Raw genomic sequence first — 11,605 nt, 5'->3', positions numbered from 1 at the left:
CTCACATAAAAATTGCTTTGAATAGCTCCATCAAGATTTCAGCAAACTCTTGTTGATAATGCATACCTCCTATTTGTTGTCAGCTTTGAGACCTATGATTGAAAAAGCAGAGCCTAAGCTGGAGGCAGTATTTACTTTATTTACAAGGGCTGAATGCAGACAGCAAAGGGAGATTGAATTATGCTTGTAGACAATGTAACAATACCCCAGGCACAGATGCCCTAGATCTGACTTGCAATTCCATCCTAGGTTATAGTTCTTTTTACATCATCCAAGCTCAAGGCAGGCTGAGCTGAGTATGTAAGACCCATTTAGCTAGAGAGCTAATGTCTTGGGCACATTGAAAATACCCCAGATCCCTGCAGAAACAGCTATTAGCTCAGATAATGTTATCCATACCTTCAATTTAATAAATCTGTTCAGGGAAGTCTTGCATTTGCAGATTTAGACAACTGGTTTTGGCTTTTTATTTTTATTTGGTTATCAGATAGTTTCTTGTTATTAAGCACCATATTTTGAAAACTAAAAGCAACTGCAGCTACACAGCCATTTGATGCCAGAGCTGCCCCTTTTCATGAATGTTATAAAGTTCTACCCTAACAGTATTATCTTCTCATATGTGCCTTCATCTTTTTATATGTAATTTTTTATGTGATTTGGAAATGTAGAAGTGAATCTAAATGTAGATCTGTACAGTTCATGCAATGTTACATCACACTGTGACAGTCAGCTGACCGTCAATACAGGCCAAGGCTCATCCCTGCCCCTACTTACATCAGAATCAGCAGGGCTGCAGCTTTTAAAAGCATGAGTTCTTTCTCTGTGAGCACCCAAAACATGTGGGTGAGCCCACATAAAATAATAGGCCCAAGCCTGCAGAAAGTCAAACTTGGTTCAGTTCTACAAGCTCTTAATAAAGAGAGAAACTTCCAGAGAATCTTTAACCTGTGATGATAGAGGAAGAGGTGCACTTTCATAAACATGAACTGACTTCATTGTCAGTTTAATTAAGGAAACTCATTTAAATATGACTCAAAGATTTGCACTCTCCAGATGAATATTGATACTTGTGGTAGATTTACTTCTTACTTGAAATGTGGTTATCACTAATTGCCTGCATATATTGGGATGACTTCTGATTATGTCGATAATGTCAAAAGTGTTTTTGGGAAGAGACTTTCTCCGTTGTCACTCATTAAGGACAAAGCAGATGTCACAGTAATTAGGAGATATGCATACTGCTCATTTTTAAGAGCATCTAGATGAGCATGCTCCTGCTCAGGTTTGTTTATTTACTTCAAATCTGATTTCTAGCTGGAGACCACTTGTGGGATAAGGACCATGCCAGGTGTCCTCTCATCTCCTGGCCTGGGATTCTTTTTATAAGTACTAATGCTCTCCTTATTGGAAATGAACAGTATTCCTCCCAGAAAACGGTTAATCCTTGGTAAGGAATACCTAAACAGTATATACTGTTAAAATTTAGTAAATTTTAACAATAAAATAAGTGTGAACACTTATTCACTTATTTTTTTTTTTTACTGGCATATGCACTGTGATGTCTAACTGAATGATGCAAGTAAATTTACATCAGATTAATACTGGATTTATTTTACCTCATCCTACACTTTCCTTCTCCTTTCCTTTCCTTCTCCTTTCCTTTCCTTCTCCTTTCCTTTCCTTCTCCTTTCCTTTTTCTCCCATGCTGTTCTTGTATCAGCACACTCTCCTGGCAAGGTTCTCTTCCACCTTCTTTCTTCCCAGGAAAAGTGGCCATTAACTCCACAAGGTACCACCGCCCTTTCCAGGTGTCTGGACATGGTCAGCATCCTGAAGTGGGGATGCGGTTAGTGAGAAGAGTGCCTGTGAGGAGCTGTGATAACACATCTACACATACTTTTGGGTGTAAATGATGAGGCAGCAGTCCATGTGGCAAATGATCAAGCCTCCCAGGTGAGATGGAGTGAAGGAAACTTGAGCTGAGGCTTGCTGGAAGCTAATCACAGGATCAGCTCATTTGGAAGGGACCCACAAGGATTATGGAGTCTAACTCCTGGCCCTGCAGAGCACCATCCCCAAGAGTCACACCATAAAATATTACTTGTCTTTTGAATCTCTTGGATCCCTAATTTCCTTCTAGCTGGTTTCAGCCAAGTTGGATATGGAAATAGAAATCTGAAATACCTCAAGTACCCACCTGTGTCATGAAGGCAGTGGCCAAGTACTCCATGTGCCCTCCCTCAGAAGCACAGGTAGGTGAGCTGACTTGCATTATTAGATATCAGAGAAGCCACAGGGTACCTCAGCAGCCTGGCTGATCCCATGGGGACCTTGCTCTTACAGCTGCCCCAATTGCAGCTGCCTCACCCTATCACAGGTAACCCAAGCAGGCGGTGCCAAGCCTGGGGAAAACAGGCTCCAGCAGCTCCAGAGCCAGAGGCTTGTGCTGGTCAATAAAAGCCTCACCAAGCTTCACCAGAGAGAAAATGAGGAGGGTCTCCCTATGGAGGCTTTGAGGTGTCCAGCTGGATGTCAGTCACACCTTTGTTTCCCTTTGAGGGAGGACACTGCCAGTGTGTGTCCCCAGCTGTGGTGATGAGCCCCAGGTGAGGGTGACTGCATGGGCATAGCCTCTCCTGGGACAGGGAGGCAGAGGATATCAGGGCAAAAAGGGCAGTGTTTGGACTGCAGCAGCACAGTTTTAATTCCAGTTTTTCCCAGATGTTTGAGAAAAATTTGCATCAGTCTCATTTGCAGGACCTAGGAGCTGGTAATTCACTGTTTGGCACATGGTAATTTGGTAATCGTTTTTCCTTAAATACAAACCCTGGAAACTGGGAAGCTGACATTTCCTACAGCATTTTTACAAAATTCATAGAGAGATAGTAATCCATTCATTCTTAGGGGCTTAGAGCTGAGTTTGGTTAAATACAATACCCAAGGACAATAGGTCAAGTGCCTGAAATGAAAACATGTCCATCTCTGAGGTTAGTGCAGGAAAGTGTTGTGAAACAAGTATGAGCTGAGGGGGAAAGAAAGTAAAGAAACACGAGTAGGAGAAAATCCCATTTCAGTCCTCCAACCCTGTCTGTAGTACTCAGCTATAATTGTGTTCTTCACAGAAGAGCAGATACGTCATAATTTAAATTTTTTTTTCCTTTCAATTGCTTCAGAGTCCACATAGTCTCATTATAAAGCAAAGCCAAGCACAAATGGAAATGTCCATGGCGAAGGAGGCTGACAGGTGGCCTGCCTTGGGGGAGCTTGCAGGAAGCCCTGGAGCAGCCTTCTCCCTCTGCTCTTAGGGAAGCCAGAAGAGAGTCCTTATTTTTCATCTGTGTCTCTTTTCTGTTGCCTGCAAGTCCTATGGAGGCTAATGATGTCTGGGGCTGTGATAAACCCTGACAAACCATCAGCCCTGCACAGGCAGATTGCCTCTGGACTCAGCTAGCCTCCTCCTCCTCCACTCACAACTTCTTCAAACTGCAGTCCCCACTGGCAAGGAATTACCTTCAGCAAGAGCATCCCAAACTCTGCAGGTGAACTCAGGCTCAGGGAAGTGAAACCTTGTCCCAGTGGAAAGCAAAGTGGGAAAATACCTCAAAATCTCCCCAAATCCCACAGGGCAGTTGGCTGTTGGTCCCAGTTGTTGAACCCTGCATTTTAAAGTGTGAGAGTCAAAAGTTTGACAGCTTAACTGGGGTGTTTCTGGATGGTACCATAAAGCCAGAGAACATTGACAGACACAAAGAGGATGGCACGTAAGTGGGCATAGGTTTTAATATAAGTGCTGTATAAATAATGGTCCTTCTTTGAAGCTTTTCATTTGTCTGCAGTAAGCAGAAATCTGTCAGGACTGACCTCTGTTCTTACTGCTCCTTCTTTCTGTGGCTGCTGGACTGAGCTGCCCTCAGGAGAGAATCTGCAGCCAGTGTCACTGCTGCTTATAGGCCTGCTAAAGCACTTGCTGAAGAATTCGCTTTCCTTGGAGCTTGTCAGAGTCACTGTCATAATTTTTCATTCTTCCACTTCATTTGCAATATCATTTTCTGGAGGAGCATCCCTTCCATTTCGGGCTGCTGATAAGCCCCACTGTCAGTCATAGCTCCACAAAGCTCATTATTCTGCATCCACATGAGTGTCAGTTCCCTTTGCTTTACTGGCTGAGGCTGTGTTGCTGTTGTTTTCCTCCTGGTCCTCATTTGTGGCTGTTTTCCTCCCTCACACAGTCATATGCAGTGAGTTTTCCCTGAAAATTACCTGGTGCTGCTTTTCTAGCAGTTGAATGACACAGGTAACAGCAGCTCTACGGTAAACCAGCTTCTATTTTTTTTAGTGCTATTACCTAAACATACTCTGAGGAAAACTAGCTGATGCCATGATAAAGTTGAGCCATTTTCAATTTATTCTTGATTTTAACGGTTCCCAGCTCTCCCAGGAGGAGATGCAGAGAAAAGCATGTAGATCTACCATTGCTCCAGCAATGTTGGCTTGGTTCAGCCAGGGCTTGGCCATGTTCTTTGTTCCCTGGTCACTGTTTACAGTGCATCCTAAGCTGTGAGTTTTCAAAAGAAGCAATCCGAACGGCAACTAATGTTCTGTTAGAAAACAACTCTGTTCCTCTTCTCTGTCTGATTTATCACAAGTCCAAACAGTGATAGTTGGTGAGAGCAGGTTGTAGCTTTTTACTGCTGATTTTCAAAGCCATGGTATAAATCAGGCCAGCAGGCAGCTGAGGAGGATATCTTTGGGTATGATTTTACAACAACTTACTCTGACCACTGCATTGCTAACATCCTCTAAAATGGGAATGTCTAGTAGGTCTGGCAAGGTCCATAACCCTCTGTAAAAGCACCTGACTGCAATGCTGTCCTGTATCCAACCTGCCTAAGTCCCCTCAACAGGCCTGCCTCCCCCACAGCATAGAAACCTTCAAATATAAAGCTCCAGTCTGGAGTGACTTTGAGTTTTCCTGTTCTCCATACAGCAACATTCAAAGGACTGAAATCACGGGCCTTGAGAGAGCTGTGGAGCACCTTCAGCCCTTACTTTGGCTAGTCAGAAGACATACACAGCCATACTCTACTTCCCACTGAGAATATGCTCCTGAAAAGCATGAGCACTAGCCATGCAATGGATAGGGAAGCAGTTTTTCTTGTCAGAATTAATGAGCAGATAAGTGTTGGAAATGATCTTGGCTGCTTTCCTTAGAGAGAGAGAGCACTCAAGCATAATCCTCCATTTCTGCCCTTCATGCTGCATTGACTTGACTGATCTTGATTCAGCTGAGGAAGATGATGCTGAATCTGGCTGCTCAGAAAGAGGCATCAAAGACACTCACAGTAAGAGATGCTGGGTGTTCATTCTTATGGATAAAGGAGAGTGGATTGCTTGTGTCCTCCTCAGGTGATGATCTGGGCAATCCTGCTCCCGTATCTTCATCCTCCACATAATACTATTCTGTTCTTGTGTATGTAACATTTACTTCTTAAGTCCCTGACACATCCTCCTCTCTTTCATTTATTCTGAGGGAAAAACTGGTACATTATCCAGTCAATTCAGTCACTTTTCCAGCCAAGCTGAACATTTGATGCAATATTTTTGAGAGGATTCCTGCTGCTGCTTTTTAATAGTCACATCTTCCTCCTCTCCCTCCTCCTCAGATGAATAGAGAGTCAATCAAGGTAAAGGATGGAGAACACAATAGTGAGGATGGCTGGTGGAGCAGGGGCTTGAATGATCACTGTGGATCTCTAAAGTGATGGATACAGATGTGATGTAAATTACATGGACAAATGGGTGCTTCTAGGCTCCAGAGGAGAGCTGGGTGCATGCATATCAGTAACTTAACTTTAATATGCTCCTAAATTTAGGTCCAGGTCCTTCTTCCTACCCATGCTTTCTGGACCAGGTGTATCTCTGCTTCCTGCACAGATAGTTGTTCCCTGTTCCTCTGCTGGTCATACAGGATGACTGCATTACATGTCCTTTCTTTCTCCTCTTTGTTTCTGTGTGTTCCTGGGTGGCTGAAGGGGCAGTGTAGCTGGCATGCAATCTTATCATAAGTTGGGACTATTGCACCTCAGCCCATTCTGCTGCCTGTTTGTAGAAGTCCAATTACTTATTGCATCACACAAGGAATGTTTTCCTAAAACAATTTTCTGGAAATTTTAAAAATTGCACCTCAGTTCCCTAAGCCAGCCTGTAGTGTGAGGGCAGAGTTTTGAGACTCAGGCTTTCGTTTCCCTACAGAGACTTCCACTGGCCATCCTTCCCTCCACCTGCTCTTTCCCATGGCATTCCTTGGGCAGCCCTCCAGTCAGGCACACAGGAAGGAACAGGGGTCCGGCCTCCTTGGCACAGGGAAGATTTTCTGGGTGACCAGGTGCATCTTAATGAGCAGAGCTGCTTGATACACTGAGTAATATAACCAGCTCTGACAAAAGCTGAAATCCTTCTCTTCTCTCCATGTTCCCCTTTCCCCTTACCCTTTCCTGCTATCCCCACTCTACCTCACATCCCAGTGCTGATGCTCACTCCTTTTTGAGGCAGATCAGTTTTCTTAATTTTTTTCTCCATTTTCTGCCAGTCATCCACCTGGCAGAACATGAACCACCTTAAGCCAGACAGGCTATGTTGCCAAATCAGCCCTCAGCCCACCCTGCTGCTGGCTCCAAGGGTCTTGCCTCCTGCCCTCCATCCCCAGAGCTGTGCTGCAGCCCTGTTGCTGCTGCAGTTCAGTGTGCAAGCTCAGGAGAAGACCCTTGTTGTCCTGTGAGTTTTTTGCAATGTTGGGGTGGCTCAGAGCAGCTCCAGCAAGTGCTGGGGCCACTGTGAGGAGAGCAGGAATGCAGCCCTGCTGTGTGATGACAGCTGGAGTGGTTTGAGCAGGGTTAATGAAATGAATTGCCTCTGGTGTGGGTTCAGCAACCAGCAGGAGTGGGAAAATGAGGGAGCAGGCTGGGATTTAGGTGTGAGGAAGGGACTGGACAATCAGATGTCCCCACCCATGGTCAGTAAGGTGCAACTTGGGTGCAGTCTGTCACCTGATGGCAGCAGCCCAACGTGTGTAAGCAGCCACTAAAGCCCACTCCAGGCTTAACATCAGAGCTCCTTGTGTTCCTGTTCTGAACTCTGACAGTCTCTAAATCCCACCTCTTGGCAGAGGAATTGGAAGGAGGTGGTTCTTCTGTAATGTGACCAAGCTGCTGTCTTGAGGGTTGCTATTTGAACAGGAGCTGTTTAGATCTAGGGACTCTCAATTTTTGTGGCTCAAAAGGCAGGCAATCTGCAAATAGACTGCTGACTACGTATGTGCAGTTACATACAGGTATATGTACACATATTTATATATGAAACTGCATAAATCCATGGAAATCCATAATCTACAGAGCCCAAGCCCACTGAGTTTTTCTCAACTGTAATGTTTCTTCAGTACAAATAGGGAAAAAAAGACAAAAAAAGAGGACTGTATAAATATTACTTAAATTGTGCAATCTTTTCTCAAGATGATTTGAAATTATGCATATGAAAAGTCCCCTTGGTCCAAGTAAATGTGTTCAATTATATTTATTCAGATAGCAAGTTGATGTGCTATGCAAGCTGCCATTTTTATCTGACCACAATTACTCTTCTTCATGGTTGGGATTCCTCAGGTCTCATGGGACAGATTTCTTCCACGGTGTCATTCACAAGAGCTCACATCAAACTGCTTTATCGTCCGTCTGCAGTGTTCCACTGCTGTTATCAAGCAGTAACACAGCTCAGAGAAGCAACTATTGTCATCCCAGAAGATTTTGAATTTATGGCTTAAAATAATCCAGCCATTTGAAGAGTATTTGAAGTCATCCTAACCAATTGGTTGTACTCTACTCAAAAATGAGCAGGTTATTGCTGTTAGCATGCCTAATGCAATGGTTTTGCAGGATTTTCAGTCACTAGTGACTTGAGTGCAGAAGATAGTCCTCATAATTTAAATGAAGGAGAAATCAACTTCATAGATTAACTTGATATTTTCCTGGGCAAGACTGTTTGCTTTATATGATAGATTTGCCCTGACTGCAGCCATTTATTTCTTATTAAATTAGCCAGCCAGCATTCACAGATGAGAGAATAAGTTGGTTTAGCTGTAATTTACTTAAAGCTCCCCTACATCTCTGCAGTACAGGTTTCTTTGTGCCAAGCCAGTCTCTCCCCTGGTGAGAAGAGCAGCAGTCATAGACAGAGCCAGCTTCTCAGTGTTTATTGAGACACAAGAGTTGTCCCACTTTAACTACACTGATAACAGTTTAAGTGACCCAGTCACTGCTTGTGTTAGTGGAAAAGTGGCTGTGTTGTTACAGCTATTCGAGACAAGAAGATACCTAAGTTAGTATCAGATAGCCTCATACTGGGACAAGTATGTCAGCACTCAAGCTTTACCCGGTGTAACTGAAGTTTAAGAAGGAATTTAAATAAAAATAGCTGCTAAGACTATGGAAATTACCTAAACTCAAATAAACCCAAAACAACAAAACACTACAATAAACCAAAACAGCATCAAAAGCACAACACAAAAGAATATATAAAAAATTGTATTTTCAGCTGCAATAATTTTGCTCATAAACTGTGTGCAGGCCAGACCTGGAAGGCTAAGGAAAAGTTCCTTTAGGAGACAGCAGCTAATGTATCTTACCCAGTCAGAGCTGGGCACCAGGCAACTGCGTATCTGTGCCTCCAGGTAGCAGCTCCAGTCCCTTCTCCTGTGCCCTCAGCAGTGCTTGCAGCCCAGGAGCTCCTCTGTGGACCCTTCCTCATGCAGACTCAAGCTGCATCCTCCCTGGAACTAAATCCTTTTAAAAATCCTCTGGAGCTAATAGCTTTAATATGATGTTGAAGCTTTTGCAGCTTATCTAAGCATAGGAGGGGAGGCTGTTTTTCCCCCTGACTTTCATCATTCCCAGATAATCTGCAAAGCTGAACACCGATTGTGTCTCTTGCTTATTTCTGCAGAGAAATGAGCCTTATGCAGCTTTCTGGCATCCCTGGCTTTGTATTTATCACTAAGTAAACAGAGCCAGGAGCTGCCACAGGCACAGACTGGCTATATCCATGTTGCACAGTGCTTGATCCTAGTCTCCCATCTGGTGCCCCTGTGGCCCTAAGACATTGGTATTAATGCAGAGATGTTTCCTTTCTTTTTTTTTTTTTTAATTTCCTTTTTTTTTTCTTCCCAACCTATGCCGCTTGAGCAAAAGTAAAGCTGCGCAGCAGCCCACAGGAATGGTGTTTTATTGCATGAAACAGGATGTGGACTTGGAGTGAAGTTTGTGGCTGAAAAGCCTCCTGTGACAGAGCTGGCAGAGTGTGTAGGGTGGAGGAAATGGGAAGCACTGCAGTCCCACCTCTGCTGCTTGCTGGGTCCCTCCTGTACGCCACCCCACAGGATCCCAGGCACTGTCTTGCCGTGCCAGGCTACATGGCATTGGCCTTGCAGCACACTTAATCAGCATGGGTGATCACCAATCCAGCCGGTTCCCTGGTCCCACCGTGTCCATCAGTACAATCAGAGCCACTGAGGTGTCCTGATGATTGTTTTAACACCAGGGATGAAGCCTGGATGTGCAGCAAGAGGTGCCTCCAGTGTGCCGACCATCCATGCTCTTAATGGCAGGGAGGGGAGACCTGGGGGGACTGGACAGGTCAGCCATGGCCAAGGTGTGCAGTTATGCCATTCCCCAGTTCCATCAGGGCCCTGTCCAGCCCAGTGTGCTCCAAGGCAGGCTGTCCCTGCCCTGGGCCAGGGTGTCTCACTGCCTTCTGTTCCCAGGTCTATGTGTGAGGCTACTGTGCCACCTCTCTGTAGCTGCAGCAGCTTGTTCCTAAACACATCAGCTAAGTGGGTTCAGCTTGAAACTGCTCTGCCTACATTTATAAAAGCCATCCAGTCTTCAGTTTCTCATAATTTTCTTTTACTCTTTACAGCATAAACAACTATTCTTTCATTATGCCTTCTGCTTGTTGGAGTTGCATAAAAAAATCTTTCATTGAACATTTGTATAGGCTAGAGATCTCTCTTCCAAATGTTGAAGAAAAACAAGTTTATGCGAATTATCTGCAGCAGATAATTTCAGTTCTGCACCGAATCTAAAAATAAAGTGAGACACACATTCTACATTATACAGCTAAGTAGCTTTTAATTACATGTGATAACAGCATGAATTATCTTTTAGAGTGCAATAGTTCCATGATCAGAAGTCAAAGGAAGAGAGCAACGATCATTTGCAAAATTGATTGAGGGAAGGAACTTGATGCTGGCATATATCTGGGGCTTTTCTCCATATATTAGGTCTTTTCAGGCTGATTAATATTTTGGGTAAATTTGGACTTTCTCTGTTATTGTCCCTGTTTTAATAGAGCCAGTGGGCCCTTTCAAATACAGATGTAAAAGAGGGCACTGAAAGCCTGCTAAGTCCCTGTCATCAGCAGCTTCATGGTAATGCCTTTGGACAAGACAAATGGCACTGCTGCTTTCTGAAAATCAATGGCTGAGGTGCAGGATTGTTTCATTCACTTCTTCAGAATCCCCTCTATTTTAGCCGTAGATAAACTCAGGGCTTGAACATAAATAATATTCTGAATTGTGAGCTGAGGTGCAGCCATGTCTCCTGTCCTGCCTGCTTTGCTGGGAGGCAGGAGGGTTCATGTCCTAAACCACCACGGATAAACCATCCAGTGCCTGGTTTGTCAGGGTCCTTCTTTGTGCTGGCCAGAGAGATGCTCTCAGTGACTTTACCAGCTAAGATCCTTTATCTTCATTGTCTTTGTAACTGAGCCGTAGCATTTAGTCCAGCGTGGTGTGGCTGGGGGGGGAGGGGGGGGGGGGAGCGGGAGAGAGGAACACAGCTTTATTCAGTAGGAAGACAAACCTTAAAGGAAGGTCCTTTAAGGATAAGAGACACCCTTATGGTGCCACAGGGATGGTACTTGGCACTTCAGATTGCAGACAGATGCAAACACAGTGTGTTTGAGCACAGGCAGAAATAAGGAAGTTATTGTGTGCCTGGGAAATAAGGATGTATCCTGTAACAGTGACTGTCCTGCCATATGAGGCTGTAACACCAGCCTGACCAAACAGGCACTGGGAAAGAGAAGCCTTTCCTCAATACTGTACTAAATCCCAGCTGCCAAAGGGCCAGGCTGGCACTGGGATGCAGATAATGGGCATTTCTTCCCATGTCTCCCTAGAGTGCTAGGCACTCTCTGTCTCATGCCTGTGTAGGCTCCTGGCCGTTCTCCCGGTGTCTCTAGGCATCACTGCGGGGGCTCCCAGACAGGAGGATTCTGCGTATCATCTGACTGGCCTCGCAAACTAGGAATCCCCTCATCACCCCCTCCTGAACAGATCTTCATGCATTTGCCCAGAGGACTTAATAAAAATTAAATGAGTTGCCCAGCATTAGACACAGATCATAAAACTCCCATCTGATCTCGTGCCTGCTGCAGATTTTAACAGCTGATTGAAACAATGAGCGCTAGCTCACCGGGAATGTAACAATGCCCACAGAGAGAGCTGTAGCACGGGCTGGAGGTGGAGATAAGGCTGTAAACGCACAATAAAGATCCT

This window comes from Pseudopodoces humilis, chromosome 2 (assembly GCF_049639895.1).
Source record: "Pseudopodoces humilis isolate 2021_Gansu_Grassland_sample_001 chromosome 2, ASM4963989v1, whole genome shotgun sequence".
Lineage (NCBI taxonomy): Eukaryota > Metazoa > Chordata > Aves > Passeriformes > Paridae > Pseudopodoces > Pseudopodoces humilis.
Note: the sequence above shows the minus strand (reverse complement) of the source record.